This window comes from Onychostruthus taczanowskii, unplaced genomic scaffold (assembly GCF_017590055.1).
Source record: "Onychostruthus taczanowskii isolate IOZ18803 unplaced genomic scaffold, ASM1759005v1 scaffold30, whole genome shotgun sequence".
Taxonomy (NCBI): domain Eukaryota; kingdom Metazoa; phylum Chordata; class Aves; order Passeriformes; family Passeridae; genus Onychostruthus; species Onychostruthus taczanowskii.
Genome location: NW_024500350.1, coordinates 6,837,310 through 6,859,269, shown reverse-complemented (window position 1 = coordinate 6,859,269; position 21,960 = coordinate 6,837,310).

Here is a 21,960-nt window from a genome sequence, read left to right as displayed (position 1 = left end):
AGAGGTGGCAGATGGCCTTGCCAAGACACCCTGGGTGACAAGGACAGATCTCCTGTGGGAGGAGGAGGAGGAGGAGCAAGGCGTGCTTGCTCTGAGCCTGGAAGTGCTGAAACCATCTCATGCAAACGACATTGTGCACTAATTTATGTTAATTAGCTTATCAGCCGTGCTTCCACCTCTCCTCCAGAGGCAAGAACAGCAGGGACAGGTGCAGGGTGGGGTTTGGGAGGGGTCTGGATGTGCCGTCCCTTCACAGCCCCACGGGGTGCTGAGGAGGTTCTGTCCCTCTGCATTCTGCGGATCAAACCCTTGGGAGCAGAAATCCGATTTTTCACAGACCAAGTCACTTCTGGAAACTGGGGAAGCTAGGGGTTTTTTTTTCAAGGAATGGTGTCTGAAATGAGGCTGCCTCGCCAAGGGACGTGTTCCTAGCTCATCCTAACTCCAGGCCAGCGCACCTTATCCCATCCCTGCCCTGCTGCCCTGAGCTTTTCCCAAGGTGGATCCAGAGGGGTTGTGTAACACAGCGGAGCTCCAAGGTTAAGAGGAAGTGCCAAGCTAAAAAACTCCTCTGAGAACACCAAAGTCCATCAAGCACTTAACGGGCAAGTCCATACAACCCTGGAAGTGAAAGCTTCCTCCTAATCTGTGCCATGATTCCCTGAGTGCCCATCCCTCTGGCAGCCACTGGCGTCACACGGCCACCGATCAGTCACCAGGAAGAGCTGAGCACTTGCTGCAGATACACAAACGATGACAGCAGATGCCCACAGTGCCTTTGATCCCTGCTCTGTGTTTAGTTTAGGGAGTTTATTCCTCGGCTCAGTGGCACTGGGGAGGCCTGGCTGCTGCTGGTGGTGACAGAGGAGCTATGGGCGCGCAGCCCGTCCCAAGGACACGCACTAAATAACAAGAGACTGTGCTGAAAACATTTCCTGCCTCAGCTCAGGGCTCTGGGAGTGACTGTCTGGGAGTCATTTGGAGGAACTCTACAAGCAAGTGCAGAATCAGCGTGTAACTCCTCCAGACTCGGTTTGTATTTCAGTTCCCAGCAGACACTCTCATCTCCCGGGAAATTTGCAGTCTGCACAGAGAATGTGGCACAGTGAGAAGGTTTCCAAGGAATATCCTGCCATTCAGCAGCTCCTCAGTGCATCTATTCAGCCAGCAGCCAAACCACCCCTCCAAACCCACAACTGGGGGTCTGAGTGTCTCTAAGAGCCCTCATGGACTCCCCACCCCAGGTTTAAAGCAATCACTCAGCTCTCAGTTCAGCAATTCTAGCTGAGCTACACATTTCCAGGTTGGCAAAATGAGGTGCTTAGCCGAGATTTGCTCTGCATGGGTGTCTCATCTACATCTATACACACACACAAATTTACCAGCTTCCATGTGCTAAATGCTTTCTAAACTCTTGCCTGACAAGGAGCTGGCTGGCTGAGCTGCGAGCAGGATTCCTGTCTGATGGCTGCTTGGTGTGTGCCAACAGCTCCCTCTGGGTTTTTTGTCCAAGATTTACTTCAGTCTCAGAGAAAAAAAAAAAAAAAAAAAAAAAAAAAAAAAAAAAAAAAAAAAAAAAAAAAAAAAAAAAATCGAGCAGTGCCTTTGTTCCCAGTAGAATTTTTGGCAGCGAGAGCCCCGAGCATGACCCATCGGGGCTGCTCGGTCTTTACATCAGCCCTCGGGGCCAGCACAACCTGGGGAGATGAGATGAGCTCTGTAATGGAAACTGCCGTGCCTTTGTCTCTGGGAAAGCAGCAAGTGTCAGTCTTTGGGGCACAGAGGTTTTTTGGGAAGGTTTTTTGCATCCCGAGCGGAGATTCCTGCAGCTTTCCAGGGCTCCATGGAGCCTCCAGTTGCATAACCCTGACAGTCTGTGCTGGAAGGCTCTTCAAATTCCCCCTCTCCTGCTAAACACAAAGCATCAATGACCTCAGTCCTTGGCTGTCCCATCCATCTCCAGCAGCAAATGTTAGAGGGAAGAGCATCTCGGAACCCCTCCCATAATTTATGAACTACCACAGCTGATTTTACAGCTACTAAAACACAGCAAAGCTCCAAACAACAGCTGGGTGAGCTGACTGAGTGGGGAAAGGGAGCCAAAAGTAGGAGGCACATGGATTTGGACAGAGGTGAGCACCAGGCAGAGGCTGAGCTGCAGTCCTGCAGGCCAGATTTGAGGGCTGACACATTTATGCTGAATTTCACCAGCTAAGGATCTGGTACTGTGGGTTTTTTACAGCCACCAGTGTTGATAGAATCAGATCTCTGATAAGAAGTGGCTGCTCCATGTCTTTGTTCATTGGAACTGGAAAGAAAGAGCTGACCAGTCTGGAAAAATTCTGTGGAGTCTGGTAGAAATGGGACTGAGCTGCCATGGAAATTTAATAGAGTCATATGCAGAAATTACTGTAAATAGTTGTAGAATTTAATAAGTGCTTTTATGCTTCCTGTTGGGTTATTTTTAACACTCTGGTAGAATTCCATAGTGGGATATGGTTATGTATTAAATTTTAACAGTTGTTTAAAAAAAGAAGCTGTTGAACAGTATCATTTTCTATTAGGTTACACAGGATGCCTCCATTAGGAGTGCTTTTCTGCTTCCAAACAAAGCCTGAACAGATTTGAACACTGTACATGAGCAAAATAATCCCAGCTCAGGGAAGATATTAATGAAATCCAGGCTGAAAATATGTGCAGGAAGCTGCTGTAATGTTTCTATTTCCAACTTCAGTTCACACAGGTGAATTGAAGAGCAAAATAAGGTTCACCACATCCTAATTGTATTTGGGGGCACTGTCAAACCCCTGAACTCTGAGATTTCCCTTAAGGAAATCTTTTTGATTCCTATCTTCTTTTGTGATCAAGGAGAAGTTTTCCTGCAATTTGAGCAGGCTGGATACATTTCATGCCTTTTTTAATCTAACCCAATATGGTCCAGATGAAAATCCTTCATGAAGTTCAGTGATGAAACTGGGTAATCTTTCACCCTGTAGGATTTATCCTCCAGGAAAACATCTGAGTCTGCTGTGAAGATGTCCATGGCTTCTGTCCCCTGGTTGTGTGATTAATCACTGTGGTTTCTGCAGGACTAACATGGTCATGTCTCATTAGCTCCCCTTGGCCACCACACATTCATTAGTCAGGCATCATCAGACCAGCTCTGGTTTTAAGGACTGCAGGAGGTTTGCACAAATCCTGCCCAACTTCTCCCAGAGTGCTGGGGAATGGTGGTGGAGTTCAAGTCCCTGTGGGAAAGGGGTGAATTGTTCTCTTCACGCTCATTAGCTGAGCGTGCCAGGATGAAGAAACACTGAGGAGGATGTGGTCAGCTGCAGGGGTCATGGGAGCTGATCCCAGTGTTTGGGGTGGTGGATTCTGCCAGCATTCAGGCAGAAGAAGATTTGCTGATGAAAGAGGAAAACTAAGGAGAAAATGTCCAGGTGGAGGTGTCACCATGTCATAGTTGAGACAATCAAAATACAAAGCAACGCACTCCATTTTCAGAAGGCTTCAAACCTGGTTTTATTCTTGCATGCATGCTTTTTATGCATTCTCACCAAACTCATAAATTTATGCTTTACTCATTGGTCAGGAAAGACAAACAAAGTGCTCATTGGAACAGGCAGGTGCAGGTTTCTCTTATTTCTCCTTCTTTCTTTCTTGGTTTCTGTGTCAACGACCTTGGTAGGAAATTCTTCCAGGGGTAAACACGGATCCTCTTATCAAACTCCTCTCTGGCTCACAGAAGTGACTGCAAAACCTCTCCACACCACCACACCTTCAAGGTGTCACCACCCTGTCCCTGAGCCTTGACACATCAGGAGCTGAGTTTCTCTTCCACGGGAACTTCTACTTTGGGATGTGGATTTCTGAGCTGGCTCCTCCCAGCCATTCCCAGGCCATGCTCACGTGCCCTGGGCAGGTTTGGTGCCTGAGCTGGAGGTTCTTTAGGCTGGAAAGGAGAGGACATCACATGAGAGATGGGCAAGTGCAGGGATGTGTGACCAGAGTTTTGACTTCTCCAGGGAGCTGCTGCAGTGCCGTGGGCCATGCAGACATTTTTACGGCTGCAGATCCTGTCTCCATTCATTCCTCATGTTGGGACTATTCCTTCTGACTCCACTTCCTTATCTAAACACGTTGTGTGCTGACCAATCCAGACAGGGTGTTCTCTTTTTTTAGCTCCAGAAGGAAAGGCTCATGAAATGCATTGCCAGTCTAAATCATTCCATGACTTGCCTACATTTCAAATTAACTGGAGGAATATCAACAAACACAATGGCAATTCCTTTCCAATTCCATCTCCTTCAGCCAGTCTTTAACCCACTTATCAGACACTTGTTATTACAGAAATAATCAGGAGAAGAAAATACACCAGTGCTGAATCAACACTACTGGGCTTTTTTTCCCCCCATTTTTCTTCCTCTTTTTTTTGTACTCGTGTAACTCCCTGGGTTTCTGTTGGACACACACCAGCCTGGAATTGCAAAAACACAGCTGGCTAGAAACATCACATCTTATTACAGGTTATCAATTCTTCTGTGCAATAAACACATCTGACAATTAGCAGGGAATTGATGAGTGACTCAGATTACAGGAGACTATTTTTTCCTATTTTATGCCTAACAGAGAGGCTTGCAATACAGGCTGGATTTGCAGAAAATGCAAAATGCTGCTAAAGCCATTAGCATTTCTTATAACCAAAATGACAAATGGTCTTTACATTAATCTCAAATAACTTCTTTAAAGCAAGGATCAGGAAAGAATTTTCCTCAGAAGGATATTGCTGCTCAAATGTAGAAGGGCTTCCATGGGGCTTTCTCACCTTCTGTGGGATTGATGGGCTTGAAAAAACCACTGGTCTGACTTCCTTTGCTGATCCTTCTGCTAAAGAAAATCATAATATTGCAAAGTCTGCATAGACAAAAGACTGAACCACGCTGTGACTCAGAGTGTCCAGTAAACCCTTTGGAGTAATAGTGCAATAATTCAGATTTAATTTGTTCAGCTCCATGTCTTGCTGCAATTAAACTGGGCTACTGTGGCCAGCTGGCTTTTTTCAATTCCAGCCCTTTATTTGGTGGGGGAAGATGCCAATGCCAATCACAACTCTAGAAAAGTCTGGAAAATAAGTTCTGAAGGAGGTTTTTGAGGAGGAAACTGTTTCTTCCCTCTTCCCAAAGGTGAGACCTCCGCTCACTGCAATCACAGTGAGTTCTATCACAGAACTTGAGTATTTGATTTTTTCTGTGGGTTTGGGCTGGTTTGGGGGGACTTTTTTTGGGTATTTTTTCTAACCAAGAGGTTTTTTCTCTTCATGCAAGCTAAAAATTTTTCCACTCACAACCTTGTCCTAACTTTGTTTTTCAAGTGCATTTTTCCCCTCGTTTTAGTGCCCTCTGTCCCCAGCTGGGGCAGAGATTTGCTGTGGCCATGGGAGAAAAGGGTGCAGGTGACACTGACGAAAGAAAACAGCAGAAGAAGTAAATTTGGTTTGACCAGCAGCAGGGTGCAGGTGACACTGACGAAAGAAAACAGCAGAAGAAGGTTTGACCAGCAGTATGAAAATGCCCCACACATCCGTTAGTGAGTGAAACAGATTTTTCTGGCAACTCTCCCAGTTCAAAATTGAGCTGGGTGGGGATTGGTTGGGTTGTTTTGCCCATACTTTGGAAGAAGAGCAGTTTGGGATTATGGAGGTTTGCTGATCACAGTGTGAACAAGGGAATACTCAGAGGGAGGGTCAGAGGGGTGGTGCCATAGCTGGGTGGGCACAGGGCTCAGGTCTGGTCAGGAAGCTCAAGCTGCAGCTTTAGGATGTTGCTGGTGGGGGTAAAAAGTCACTGCCTCTGCTCATCAATGCTAAATGTGCTGGTTCTCCTTGAGACTTCAGGGTGTGTTTCACACTCCAGCAGGAGAGATGCAGTCTTGGGTTTCCTGCTGTCGGGATGACCCGAGAGTCCCTTTTTCCCAACCTGCCGGCTGAAGAAAGAGTCGGGATTCTTCAGCTCACTTTCACAAGGTTGTTTATTATCTATTATCTAAAATATTTTCTCTCAGACCCACAGAGGTCTGATCTGCTGGTCTGTCAAGGACACACTGCCTGCTCCTGGGCTAGTGTCTATATTTTATACTATGAGTTACGTATACTTTATTTATCAGTATTTTCCAATACCTATTGTCTATGTTAGGCTGTCTACTTCTACTTCAGGCCTGTCTAAATGTGCCACCATCACCAAGAAGGTGGAGGCTAGGAAGAAGAAGGAAGAAGCATAGAACAATTCCCATATCCCTCCATCTTGTCTCCTAGACCCCCTATAATAAAATCCCCAAAACTCCATTTTTCACCAGGTGATTAATTCATTATTACTCTACTTAAACTTCTGTGACTTGTGATTCTTCATACAAGGTTGGCAATTTGCTCCATGGGTTAAGATCGAAATCCCAAGTATCTCTGGCTTCCTTCCAGGGGCACATATCACCCAGGGCACCCAGAGAGGTGTCCTGGGTTCCAACATGCAGCCCAATTTCCCCACAGATTCCCATCCCTGGAAGTGTTCAAGGCCAGGCTGGTTGGGGTCCTGAGCAGCCTGACCCAGTCAGTCCATCCCTTAATCCCTTAACAAGGCAGTGCTTCCAACGCAAACCATTCCATGATTAATGAGTTATTCTCACATTTCTAAGCCTGGTTTGTGTTTCCTTCAAGGTAACATTCAGAAGCTTAAAAGAAGATGCCTTGGTTTGCATTTGCCACAGATGCAGAAAACCAGGGGGGAAAAAAGCACATGTGGAGATTTCCTACAGCTCAGCTGATGCACAGCCACTTGTTAAATCCCGGGAACTTGAAATCTCTTCCTGGCAAATGAATTACAGCTCTGCCTGGGCTGGCAGGGCTTTAGCAGAACACAATGGCACTTCAGAGCACTTAGTGAGGGTTCATTAAAAAATAGATCCAAATTATATCATGCAGGAAGTACGTAGGATGGAACAAAGAGGAGTGGGTGAAAAGCAGAGGTTCCCAAATCGATGTGTTTTGGGAAAATCATCTCCAGGTTCCAATCACCATGTCAGCTGAATCGTTTGAGCTGCCTTTGTGTGCAAAATCATGCAGGAAATCCCAACAAAGCAGAATTTCTCGTAAGACTTCTGGTGCATCAGCCCTGTGGGCCGAGCCAGAAGGAAACCACAAAAACAACTGCTCTCTTTGCTGCGTGGCTACTGCGAGTCCCAGGTGGAAGCTGAAGATGAAATGTGTGTGTGAGAGTGTCCAAACACTGCAGGGCTTTCCAAAACCCTCCCTCTGGATGGAGAAACAAGCACATGACAGGGGCAAAGGGTCCATCTCTAAATTATGCATTGTTCTCTCTTCAGCTTGGCTGGAACTGACCCAGTGACTTCACTTATTTAAGAATATTTTCAAACATTTCCTATAGGTCTTGGATCAGGTATCACTCTGGAACATCTTTAAGGAAACTTTAGAGCTTTTATACACTTCCTTGAACAATGGATTCATTTCTTCGTTGTTGCTGTGAAAGGGGTTTCTGCTGAATCTGAAATGTATAAACAGTGAGAAAAATTGGCTCTAAAAGGTCTTTAAAGGTAATTTATATTCAAGGCATTGGTTAAGGAGTCGAATTGGCCCATCCACACCTTTTAGAGGACTGAAATAATAAAGGTTAAAGACCAACAACAGTAATACAAGATGGATATTTAAGTCACAACTAAATGTTATTGGTGTCTTCTGAATGTTTGGTGCACATAAATTAACAGTTGGACTCAGTGATCGTAAAGCTTTTTTCCAGCCTAAAGGATTCTCTGATTTTCAGCTCTCTCTCTCTCTCTCTTACAGGATTGTCTCAAAAAGTCACAGCCTTCCCCTCCTGGGTGGTTTCTGGGCACACTTGAGGTTTTCCCATCACCAAGGAAGGAAATCTCACCCACTGACATCAGGGATTCTCTGTCCCAGGGGAAAGCAGAGAGGGCAACACCAAAACCCTCAATTCTCCTGCCCGTGGTGTTCCCACCACTGAGGAGGCTAGGGGTAAGCAGAGCTCCCAGCAAGGTGTCTCAGCACCACAATTTCCCCTTTTTGCAGTCACTTCTCCCTTTTCTGAATCCTGGTAAAGTCCTTGGCAAAGGAGCACAACACCCTGGAAGAGTTTTTGGCAAAAGCTCCAGTAGAAGAGTTAATTTTCTGGGAGTGAAGGGTGTTCTAATTTGCCTACTACCTCTTTAACTGGATGAGTTTCCAACTAGGAAATGTTCTTGGTACAAATTATGTATGTAATTTTTTAAATTTCCTAAAATCCTCCTGGGAAATAATTTTCTCAGGTCTCCTCAGCAATGTTTTTTATCCTATTTTCACCAGATTATGAAAAAGAGAGATGCCTGCAATTTCTGGTTTCTTTAGGGGCAAATTTAATCTCTTTTGTGAAGTTTATAAACTTCCCAAGTCTGTTTTAAGTCCTACCCTGTAGTCTTTAAAAAATTTACTAATTCTCATCTACCAGCAGCATTTCTTGGAGAGAGGAATCAAAAATTCCCAAGCACAAGAGGAAAAATGAATAAGAATAAAGAGCTTTTTACAGATGAAAAGCGGGGAAGTAGCACAAAAATTGGATAGGGTTAAAAAAAGGTGTTCATGCCAAGGATCTTGTCTTGTTGTCTTCCTCTGCAAAATCTCCAGAAAACTGCTGGCACCACATGAAACTCGCCGTGAGGCCGCGGCCGAAAGCGACGAGGCTCCGCTGAAATCCAAGTCCTGCTCCAGTTTTTTTTCCAGGGTTTGTGAGAGCGATTTCCCTTCCACCTGCTGAGCAAACAGGATAGCAGTAAAATATTTCCTCTGAGTGACTCACAAATCTGTCGGAGGTGATGAGGCCCGTTGGGAGCTGGATGATGTCTTAAATAACGATTTGCTTTTCTCCTCCTGGCCAGCGGCGCTCGCCGGGCTGGTAACACAAGCTGCATTCCCAGGCTGTGCAAAAGCAGGGAACCAGGGAATGTTCTGTTGTTGGTTGCTTTGCTCTCAGGTTTACAGCAGGCATCTGCAGCTCGGTGGGATTTGGGTTGCACAAAAACAAAAAAAATCAGGGGGAAGACTGCAGGAGTTTAATGATGTGCTGCTTTTACAGCCTGAAAATATTATCTGAATTAATAGCCCAAAATTCCTGCTAGGAATGGGCTCTGCTGCATGGAACATGGGGTTTATCTGCTCAAAAGCTATTTTAGTGGGGGTTGTTTTACCATTTCAAGGTACTGAGGGATGAAGGCTCCCCAGCTCTGGGAGCAGGCACTTTGGAAGTACGTGATCCAATCTATTCCCAAAGGGAAAATCAAGGGTTTGTGTGGCCCAGCAGAGCTCATCCCATGTCATCCTTGGGGCAGCTCCTCTCTGACTGTCAGACCAAGCTGCTCCTCCTGCTGACAGCCACAAACCCAGGAGGCTCCAGCAAACCTCACCCGGAGCCCTTTTATTTTTATTTCACTTCCATAAAGGCAAGACACCAACGGAAGATTAAAGTGAATTATTGTGTGCTATGGGTTTCGGAAACATCCTTCTGCTTCCTTCCTAGGTCATGCTCAGCCCTGTGGGTTGGGACTGCAGGCTCTGCTCCCATTCCCAGCCCGAGCCCTTCCCATTCCCATCACTGCTCTTCCCAATGTGTCTCCCAGTGCGTTTCCAAGGGGAAATTATTAACTCCAGCCATCTATAGAAAGAAATTCTTCCTATTTAAAGATACCCCCGACAAAGCTGAGTGGGAAAAAATGGCTGCAATTGAAATAGGCTGCATTTTTCCCAAGAAGTTTTTGTGTTTTCCATGAAGGATAAAGAGAAGTTTCTGCAGAATATTTGCAATCGTGCTCCCATAATTGCTTTTTGAAATTAATATATCCACTGCTTCTCCACTTGAAATTAAATCTCATGTATCCAATGGAAATATTGATTTCTAAACAGTCGGAGTGCGAAATTAAAGCATGAACTGGAGGTGTAGTGAATTAAAGAAAAGGGTTATTTAGTTACACAGTAATTAATATTTGGACTTGTATTTAACTGGTGATCTGAAAACAAGGTGACACTTATGAAGATTCAGGCTGAAAACAATTTGGGTTTATTTTCTTTTGTTTCAGAAATGTATTGAGGACTGAAATGTTTATATCCTTCTCATTTTCCACTCTTGCTGAAGCATTTAAACCAAGGTGAAACAAGAAAAGAAACAGCATAGGCAAATTTCAGAGCACAAGATTAATTACAAGGCATCTGTAGCTTTTTTTTCCCCATTCTCTAATAATCTACCCTGGACTATTTTGGTGTAGTTTTCCCTATGCCAGCAGATTCCCACTGAATTTACCCAAAGACATCTGAGTTCTTAACTCACCACTGGCCTCAAGCTGCCTGGGAGCCAAATGGAACCAGTTCTTTGCCAGTGGGGCCAGGTTTGTTAACAAACTTTAACAGTGAGATCCTGCTTTTTCTTTCCCTGAAATCATCATTTTACCAATGGTTGGACTTGGTGGTCTCAAAGATTCTTTTCTGACCTAGTTAATTCCGAGATTCTGTGATAACACCTCCAGGAGGTTTTTTGGGTTTTTTTGGTGGTTTTTTTTTTTTTTTCCAGGCATCTCTTTGGGGGATATTCAGGGGAAAGGCTCCAAATCCACAGCAGGAGGTTTCAAAGTTGATTCCCATCTTGAGGCACTTGCAAAGTTAATGTCAGGGATGAAGCTGTTCCCATTCACATGCAGACAAACCTTTCCCACCCTAGAAACAAAAAGAAATGTTTTCAGTTTGCATATTTTCAGCTTCCATGGCATGGAAGGTGAATGTAATGGGGGAAAAGATGAAAACTGAACGAATTCCTACCAGGAACAGCTGAAGCTGTCAGGATCTGGGCTGGGGAGGATGCTCCAGCTGACAAGTGAGGCTGCAGAACTACAAAGATTTATTGTGCTCCAAAACAATTCCTGTGCTTGCTGAGCAGAACTGCTGCCCCGAAGTAGCTGCTCTCAGAAATATTTTCCATCGTGAGCTCCAAGTGCCTTTTCTTGCCCAGATTCCATCAGTACAAAAAGCCCCAGGATTTATGTGCCTGTCACTTACCTTGGGGGGTGACCTGATGGCCCGAGGTACAGGTTTTGTGGGGACAAGAGTGAAGGGGTGCAGAGAAATTGGGGGAATTGAGGTAATTGGGGGAATTGAGGACTGGCCCATCCTCATGAGAGCAGAGATGCCCAGGTGTGGGGGGCATCAACCCCACCAGGTTTTTTTCAGACAACTAAAGGCAATTTCAGCAATTTTACATCACCTCCTACACTTGATAATAGCCTAAAACCAGCAGATTTTGGGTAATGATGGGGAGACTCAAAATCCTCATTCTCTTTTCAAATGCAGGTGCCCAAAATGAATGAGAGACAATTTCAGCTTCAGAACAAAACTATTTATTTATTGTCAGGCAGCTCCTGACCTGCAGCTCAGCAGCTGGAGCTGATGCACCTAAAAGCCATCACTACCTTGTTGATGGGGATACTTAAAAGTGAAATTAACCTTATCTGACTTCAGGGTGTCTCAAAGCTAAATGAGTAATCCTGGGCTCATGCCCTGGCCTCCTTTTATATTCACTGAAGAAAACCAGACATCACCAAAATTTCCTTGTGTGCACGAGTCTGAGGATGAGACAAAAAATCTGGGCTATAAAGGGAGCACAGATAACAAGCCCAGACTGTTCCAGTGGCCTATTTATAGGATTTCAGGGACAAATCAGGGAAATTACATTGTTGTGGCAGTAGAAAACTCCAAATAATGTCTTTGTCCCACTGGCCATCACCTCCTCCTGCTGACAGAGGTGGCCTGGAGAGGACAGGAGGGACAGTGACAGAGGATGGCATGGAAATGAGCCAAGGGACAAATGGCAGAGGCTGCTGTGATGAACAGGGCTCGGAAACTCATGAATGGCAAAGGAAAATGTGGCTGCATTAGAGATAAATGAGTGTCAGGAGAGCTGAAATTGCAGGGGGAGAGTGAAGGTCCCTGCCTGGAGGGGGGCACAGGAGCAGGAGCTCGATGGAGCAGGTGCAGAGGAAGATGTGGGGCAATCAGAGAGGGGGAGGAGAAGCTAAAATAGCTTTGTTTAGGCTAGGAAAAGCAGGAAAAGACTAGGAAAAGCAGGAAAAGGCTAGGAAAGGGATTGCTTGCTAAAAATAGCCCAGGTAAACCCCCAGGGAAGGGAGAGAGTTATTTAAGCTAGAGGACAATGTTGGCCCCAAATCAAACTGGTTGTGAGTAAATAGAGGGGGGAAACATGCAGAGGTTTCTGAGCATCACAGGAAAGATGTTCTGAAGCAACTTTCCAGTCCCAGCAGGAACCTGAGCACTTCTAAATCTGTCAGAGCAGGAAACGGATCTCTGTGCCAGGATAACTTCAGATCTCCATTCACATTACTCAGGCTTGATTTAATCTTGATTTTGTCAATGACAAATTTTTGCCCTGAGTGGGAAAATGGGAGTGGACAAAGCTTGTGAGGCTGTGGTTGAGAGCTTGTCTGAGGGCAGCTCCATTCCTATGGATGGGAAAAGGGCTGGCATAACTGGGACATCCAAAAGTGACATCCTACACCTTTCTACGTCTCCTCATTACTGCCTAACTCTGTTAATTGGTTGGGGGTTTTTTTGTTATCTAACCTTATCTCCCTCCCCGCAGTTTAAGTAGATCAAATAGATCATTAGATTAATATTGGCTAATAGACCTTTGCAAAAATTGTGATTTTTTTTTTTGTTGTTGTTGTTGTGTTTTGGTTTGTTTTGTTTTGTTTTGGGTTTTTTGGGGGTTTTTTTGTTATCTAACCTTATCTCCCTCCCCGCAGTTTAAGTAGATCATTAGATTAATATGGGCTAATAGACCTTTGCAAAAATTGTGATTTTTTTTTTTTGTTTTTTTTGCCTGGCTAAAAATGCCATGAAATCTCCTTGGGAGAAACTTCAGTCAGCAAAGAAACAACACAAAAGCAACACTGGGTTGAATATGAAACTTCAGCAAATGGGGAAACTGAGGAAACAGGGTTCAGTTTTCGTGTGCTTTAATTATCCCTTTCACATAGCCATAAATGGAGGAATTTGATAGTGACACAGGAAAAAGCTACATTCCCACAAAACCTTTGGTGCACATGTTCCAGCAGCAGTGGGTGAGGATAAACCAGGGTGGTCTCTCATTTTGGGATTAGGCTCATATGGGATTTTGGCTTGGCTCTGAACCCAGTGAAATGTCCTATTCTAGACCAGTTTGCAGAGAGTTGCATTCCCAGTGTTACAGAGTTTTGCCAAACTGTTTCCTATTTAAATCTTTATACCTGAGGGAAATGGTGCAAGACTGACACTCAGCCCTTAAATTGTTAGTACTCCAGGAACAGAATTTTCTTGCCATATAGAAGAGATTTCACCCTGTGGCCCAGTAACCAATAAGTGATTTTACTAAAAATACTTCCATTTAAATAGGAATTCTAGAGGAGAGAGAAATGTGTCATTTCCTTTTTATTCTGTTTCTTGTTCAAAAGATCAGATTCACACTACCTGAAACTTCTAATTTAATCAGAGTAACCTTGAGTCATTCACCACTGAATTGACCAAAGTGCAGCAAAGCAAGAAAAAAGCTTTTTCCCAGCTGAAAATGAGTGAAGTGTCCATCTCAGCCCCTCTAATCAAGGGCAGGCTAGGCTGGCAGCACTGAGAGGAGGAAGCAGCCAGGTTTTGTCCATTAATGCAGTCTATGACCCCAGTGATGAAGAGCAATAACCCTGTCATCCTAATTAGGAGTGTCTGAAGTTTTAGCTTTCATATTTGCCCCATTCTGTACTGCTCTGGTAACTCTGAACTCCATATAAAGTGTCAGCAAGTTCTCCTCACAGCTCAGGCACACAGAACAATCCTTTTCCAGCTCAGAACCAAGGACACCGCTGCAGCTTCAGCCCAAAAAGACTCTGAACTCCATATAAAGTGTCAGCAGCTCTCCTCACAGCTCAGTCACACAGAACAATCCTTTTCCAGCCCCAGAACCAAGGACACCGCTGCAGCTTCAGCCCAAAAAGTGCAAACAACAAAAAAGCCCAAAAGGCCCAAAAAGTGCAAACAGGGAATTGAGGAGAGCAACCTGGAGGATGGGACTGCAGAACCTGGAGCTGTGATTGGACAATTAACCCCAATATGGAAATGGACCAAAACTTATAAAATTGTGAAAATTCGTGACTCTGAGTCCATCTTGGACCTGGGTGTAGCCCTGGCTGGGCTCTTGTGCTGCCCAAGGTGGATCCTTTGAGGCCTTTTTATAAATCCCTGCTTTATTCCTTTAACTCTGTCCAGCCTCTGTTCTAGGTAACCTCTCAAGACTGAGGCCTTTTTATAAATCCCTGCTTTATTCCTTTAACTCTGTCCACCCTCTGTTCTAGGTAACCTCTCAAGATATCAGGAGGGCAAAGAGAACCTGTGTCAAGTTTATCATCACCATCATCTTCTTCTTCTTCTTCCCTCATGCTTCACCCTGAACCTTCACTCCCAAACACCCCACGACAGGTGATTATCAAGGGCTGATGAACAGCCTCTCTCCTCTGGAAATTCTGTGTTTAACACGAGCTCATGGCGTGTCCCAGCAGTTGCCCTGGGAGCCCTCTCCATCTGCCACATCCTAAGAAAACCCATTTGTGAGAGCAGGAGCCGAGTGAACTTGGCCACAGTTCTCAGCCAGTGCAGGAGAGCATTGCCAAACGGGGAGAAAAGTGCATCTGATTCTCCTGCTAAGGCGTCCAAGGAGGGCCACAAAATTATAGCTCCAACTATAAACAGAATGAGTACATTTTGTTCATTTTCCTGTTCTCTGCCTAATCGATGCAATATGAAGAGCTGCTATCAGTGCAGAGTTATACAATCAGATGGCAGCAATAAAAAGGAACGTTAGCAAGTCTGGGCTATCATGGGAGGTTGACTGCAGGAAGCAGTTATAAAACAAGGCCCTTTAGATCTGTTTAGATGAGAACATCAGATTCGTGACAAAGTCATTCTGATGTCTGCCTGCCCACTTAATACTCAGCTAATGGACATCTGCATGGAGATTTACAGGGGCTGCCTGGCCCAGGAACAGTGCTGAGGGTTGTGGATGCACAGACAGGGCTCTTTGTGCACCTTAAACAAGACATGCCTTACATCCAGCAATAAAACCTCCATATATCCATGAGTTCCTGTTATCTCTACAATATATCATGTGCAGAACTGGATAATTGTTGTCTGGTTTATTGTTTCTTGTTCTCTGAGACTCCTGGAAGGTTTTATTGGGGTTTTAGCACAAATCAGAGTGCAGATTCACAGACTTGCAAGTCTGTGGCATGAGGAACACAGTAGGAACACTGTAGAGGGATAAAGCACAAGCTGGGCACCTCCAGCAGCTGTCAGCAAGGAGCCTTTGCTGCAGTCTTTTGTTCTTTGGTAGCTGAAAAGTTCCCGGTTCTTTGATGCTCCTCAGACTGGTTTTCTTCTCTTCCAGCCACCACTCCACTGGTATCTGCACAATGCACTTGGAAAACCCAGGGACTATCAAAAATGAGAGCTGTAAGGCTTTAAAAACAAACAGACATTTCACCTGTCTCCAATCAGCCCCTTCTCAGGGCTTGGCTTTGATTTCCCCAGTGCAAAAAAAGAAACGGAGAGGATTTTAATTTCCTTGGCTCCCCAGAGCAGCATGAATGAGGCTGCAGCCTTGCACTGGCCTTGTGTTATTAATGGGCTCCATGCTTGCAAATGTCTCATTCAATATATTTGCTCCAAGTGCTTCCAAAAAAAGGGGGGAAAAAAAGAAGAAAGCAAACCTCAGGTTTCTGGGCCTAATGTATGTGACCTGACAGCATGAATACATTAGATCTTCCCCAGAAACACACAATTCCAGACTGTGCACTGGATCTCCAGCCTTTTTATCTTCATCTCAGCTCTAATCAATGTGCTGGCAACGAGCCCTATTTTCCTGCCAGTCCAGCTCAGGCTTTGTCTCCCTCTGACAGAGTATGACATTCCTGCTTCCAGAGTGCCTGCGAGCTGGGAATGAGTCTGAGCTCCCCGTTCAGGCATCCCCAGCACCTTTCCAGCAGGAGTGATTGCTTTTCTGCCCAGTTTCTTGGCTCCCCCAGCCCTGTGCAGGCACCAGGAGCTGTGGCTCTGCTGAGGGCTCTGAGGATCTCATCCATCATTCCCCATTCCTAAAGAAGGGCCTGAAATCCAAACCCCAGACCTATGAGCTCTCAGTTGTCTTCTTAAAGTTCAGGCAGGTGGTGGCATTTTCCCACTCCATGTCTGGTTTTCCCTTCCCAAGCTCTGGTTATCTGTAAGCCTTTCAGATCCTAAAAGGAAGAGCTGGTTTATATTATGGGCCTGGACAGTGTCTAACCCAGGAGGGCCCCACTTTGATTAGGGTCCCTTGTGACCACCGTAATACAAGCCCTGCTAATAAAATGCATTTGAATCAGAAAAAAAAAAAAAAAAAAAAATGCAGTGATGCTCCTTTTCCTGTTAGTTCCTAACTTGGGAAGGCCTGGGGGAGGTGGGATTTTCAGCCAGAGGTGAGCTGGCCCGACTTGACCCATCCCAAGCCTTTGAGTTGTCCTTGCAGTGCTGCAAGATGAGCTTAGCAAGAGCTGAGCTCATCTGTGCAAAGCCTTCTGTGCACATCCAAATGTGCCACATATTTGCCTTCCCAAAGCTGGACCTGCTTCTGTTAACAGCAATTAATCACTTTACAGCCAGTCTTTTATTATTATGAAGGCAGCAGATGTGTTTCCATTAATAGGTTCCCGAGTGAGCCTTATCCAGCATCGCTGATACTTTAATGAAGAAGATTATGTGGCCTAAACAGACTTTTCATTTGCAGCATCCTCCCATTTCTATCTACACTTCCCACTGAGCAAACAAACCTGAGTGGGAATCTTGTTTCGGGCTCAGTTTCAGCACAGAAGATAAACTTGCTGCCAAATAATAAAATGTGTCCTCTGGTTTAATGTGATTTGTAAGAGCTAAACCTTGCCCTGCTCTGCTGGCAGGGCTCTGAAACCAAACATCAAGCACAGAGATGTCTGCACCCTGCTGTGGGGACTCAGAGCTCTCTGCTGCCCCAATTAACCCCAAAATCTGAGCCAGGAGAGGGCAGGCACTTGGCTCCCCAGGGATGTGTCTGTCTCCACAATATGGGAATTTTTCAAGCATGCTGGTTGCCGTTAAAAACTCATCACTTCTGACAGTGGCTCAGACCTAGGAAGTTGTTGGGTGCTTATAAAATAGTCCCTAATTAATGACAGCAATCATGAGGGTCACCAAGGAGTACCATGGGAGGTTTCTCAGGCCAAGAGGATGTTTTATGTTTTCCAGCATTTTTCCTTTGCAAGGTCAGACTCTGCAATTGCTTTTGCTCCCCTAAACCATTTCTAGAACCAGATCCCTTCATCCCACATGGCTTCTTCACCCATTTGTTGCTCAGCATTCTCTTTAACTTATTGAATTTTCATCTTTAACTTGGATACTAAAAGCAGAAATAAAGAGGCTACACTGCTCCTTAGTAAATAGAGGAGGCAGTCCCTTGTGCAACACAGAAAAAATCCTGTGCATTTCAAACAAGTGCTCTGGGATTCCAAAGGAACACCTCCATTGTATAAATGTATAATTTTAAAATCCAGAAGGATCATTACATAAATTCTATAGATCTGCCCCTGCTCTGTGCAATAAAGGATATTAAAGCATGTCATGTCTGCAGGAGGGAGCTCAGCCCCTCAGGGTGGAGGATTTATCTGCTGGACAGTGACAAAGTGGCCTCCGTCCCAAAGGCAAGGTGGCAGTGCAGCCACAGTGAAATCCCAGGGGATTGTTCAGCTCAGCAGCAGCTTTTGGGTCCCTGCACCAAATGCTTGAGGTCTGACAGAATGGAAAAAGGATGAACTTTCCTTCACACCCACATCCAAACAACTGTACCATGAACAAACAGAGATAACGAGGCGACGACTGCCCCCCAGCCTTGTCTCTTTAAACCAAACCAAAACAAAGCGCTGCCTTTTTAATTTGAGCCCAATTAATTTGAATAAAGTGAGGAAATCACATCTGGGCTGTGGCTGCTCCAGAGCTCCTAACCACAGCCTGCGTGAGGTTATGTCAAGGACTTGCTTGTCAGCTTTGCTTTAACTCACATATGGGACCAGGGAGGAAAGAAAACCCAAGAGTTTTTACTTTCTGCAGTAAAAGCCAAACTAACATAAAATGAGATTAATGGCAACAGCAGTGACTGCTTTCATTTCCCAGTGAACTGTCTCAATAGTACCAGTAATCAAGATCAGGTTGGCTTTCATTCTTTTTTTTTTCTTTCTTTCTTTCTTTCTTTCTATTTTTTTTTTTTTTTTGGATAAAAAAACAACTTTTCATCAGAGAAAAGAAAAAGAGATACTTAAAATACATAGACACATCTGTTCTCCCATATTAACAACATTACGTCTTTCTCCATGTGATGCATAATGAATCATCTCAGTGTGTTTTGCTTTATAGTTTTTTACAAATCCAATTCCTTGTGACTTTTACTGTAATAATAATATTTTCCAATTCAACAGTACCTTTCATTTTGAGTTTCTCAGCACTAATGAGAAGAGAAGTGTGCTGAACCTATTGAAACAGCTTGAAAAAAGGAGGCACAGCTGTAATTACCAGAAATTGAATTTGTCTCCTAATGGGGAGAATAGAAAAGCACTTACAGCTCTTTTTCTTAGGCAGACATATAATTTTCACTGCACCCTGCTCAAAGGAGCCGGTGTTGTCAGCTCCCTTTGGAATGCTTGGAAACACAAGGCTTGGAGCACCTTACAATTTGATTTTTTTTTGTTACTTCTTAAGATTTAAATTACATGGATCATGCATTATGGGCAGATCATACTTCTCATTCAAGCCACTGCTGGATCTGTGTGATAAGCAAGGGGCAGAAGTTCTGCTTCCATCCACCCATGGAACCATCCATGGAACCATCCATGGAACCATCCATCCATTCCTCTATCCATCCATCATCCATCCATCCATCCATCATCCATCCATCCATCATCCATCCATCCATCCATCCATGGAACCATCCATGGAATCATCCATGGAACCATCCATCCATCCATCCATCCATCCATCCATCCATCCATCCATCATCCATCCCTCCATCCATCATCCATCCATCCATCCATCTCTCCATCCATCCATCCCTCCATCCATCATCCATCCATCCATCATCCATCCACCCATCATCCATCCATCCATCCATCCATCCATCCATCCATCCATCCATCCATCCATCCCATCCATCCATCCATCCATCCACATCCATCCATCCATCCATCCATCCATCCATCCATCCATCATCCATCCACCCATCATCCATCCATCCATCCATCCTTTGTGGAGATGGTGTTGAGGCACAGAAATGAAAATCCAACATCTCCTCCCTGCTCTGCTGCCCTTTGGATGCCCTCAGGCACCACATTTGCCTTCATGGCCTTGCTCAGAACAGCTCTGGGTTTTCCTGATGCTCCTCATGGACCAAAATTACATCCATTTTTTCTTTTCCTTCCCCATGGCCACTTGGGAAAGGTGATCTGAGATCACTTTTCCCCAGTGAATTTGTTAAACTGAGCCAATCTCCAATTCAAACATGCAGGTTTAGAGGAGATTGATACTCCTAAGGAGGTACCAAACCATATCTGAACCCTTCCAGCCTGTGAGAAACCTCAAAACTTGGGCACATACGTGGGGTTTATAGGAATTGTTAACCTCATTTGGCAGCAGTAATTAACATTTCTTTGAAAGACAGAGATCCTGAGACATCAGACAATGTGTCTGAAATGCTGCTTGAGGACAAAAGTCTTGTTTGTGTTTGCTACCAAAATCCAACAGAAGCAAAGGAATGTTTTCCACAGCAAGGAATGGGAATGATGGCTCTTTTTTAAAATAAAAAAAAATCAAAAGAGAGAAGAAAGAGCAAAAATTCTTGATTCAATTAAGTTCTTAGTCATGTAAATAGTTGGGAGTTTCCACAAAGTAATGTCTTTATAGCAGGATGTCAATGCAGTGTATAATTAAAATGTAAAAAATGTAGGAAGTTGGCCAAGCCTTTGATTACAAACAAGATTTTCCTAACCCACCCATGACTTGGCATTTTGATCCCAAAATTTATCAACAGGAAAAGGTGATGATTTCTTTTTCTGGACTGAAATGGAAAATAAGTTAGCTTGTAGAGAAATAAATCTCGTTCACAAACTTTATTTGCTCACTACAAAAGCTTTTAGCATTTGATCACACTTTAGAAGGAGAAGGATTTTCTGGAAAGGGGGTTTGTTTTCTTTGATTGGTTGCTTTATATAATACCTGCTTTCTATTGTATAATATGAAAGGCAATGGAAGGCAAAGAGCTTTTACATAACAACCATTTAATTAGAGTAATTTAATTCAACTTTACTGTGCTGTACCAAAATGATAACAAGACTTTGGCAGCAAACATCAGCGTTGAGCACAGAGGAATCCCAAAATATCATGGAACACTCCCCAGTGCTTTAACCAGCACCCCTAACAACTTCATTCTCAAACTTTGGACAGCTTTGTTATTATTTACACTCTGCACTAAACTGGAAATTTAATAAAATCCTTGACAGGAGGTGGTTGAATGGGTTGATAAATGTAGTTTTATGTTATTATATAAATGCAGGATCATCAAGCAGGGTCAAACAGTGGGAACACCACAATGTCCCACCCAGAAACTCTAAGTCCAGAGCTTTTCCACAGATTTGAAGCACTGAATGAGGATGAATTTTAAAATTCAATGTTGTCTTTTCCTTTATTACCTTTACCCTTGCATTAAAGCAGCCATTAATTGGAATATTGTAAGCTGCAAATCTTCTTGCTCAAAATAGAAAGGGTGAGCAGCAAGGAAAAGTTTTTTAAACTCCATATTTTGTTTATTGTACAGCTCCTTTTGTTATGGTCAGGTCTTAGGGAATTGCAGAAAGACAAATCCTTTTCTGAGCTCTCCAGTGTCCTTTCACCATGGACCTCCTGCCAAAAAATACCTTTTGCCAGCATTTGCTACTCAACCCCCTTTGAGCTACAAGCTGGGCAAAGAGAGACAATCGATAATAAAATCTACCCAGAGATCAACAGCTCGGCCAGCTGGGGAATCAATCCTCCCAATGGTCACTCCTGCTTCCCCAGTTGGGTTCTGCCACATGAAGGAAAGAGGAAAAGTTGGGCACAAATCTCACCCTCCTCACTGCAGAGTGGGAAGTTCAGCACCCCTAAAATGCCCCAAATTTATTTCAAATTTGAGCCTCCAAATCTGTCATCTCCAGTGCAGAGTCTCAACTCAATGTCTTGTTGATCATGTATTTTGCTTTGTAGCACTCTGTGGAGTCCAGGCTTTACATTTTAAGCATAAATAGGTAAGATCAGTAAAAGTTCACATAGCATGTGGTCCCCGATTAGTCATTCCCAAACAGTTGGGGCTACAGATTTTCTCAACCAGGTGTCTTTAGTACAAGGCACATTCCTCTCTCTTTTTCTCGCTGTGATTGCAACGCTCGAATTTTGCAAAACACAAGCTGTGCAATTTCATCAGAATTTATTTGGTACGAGGCAGCTGAAAAGCAGCATTATGCCAAGAAAATGCAAGGAGAGAAGAATTCACAAGTCATATATTGTGCAGCTACACTTCTCAAAGGGTATTTGTGTGTTTTAGTGGAGCACCAAGCATGTTCGTGTCTTTTATGACAGAATAAAGCATTCAGCAGCCCATGATACAACTATTCAGACTGCTGGCAGCAACCAGCCAGTTTCCACTTCTTTGAGTGCAAGATTCAGGGTGTGGAAACTTTCTACTTCCTTGGAAACTCTTCTGAAAATGGGTTTTCACTCAATTCAGCCTCTAA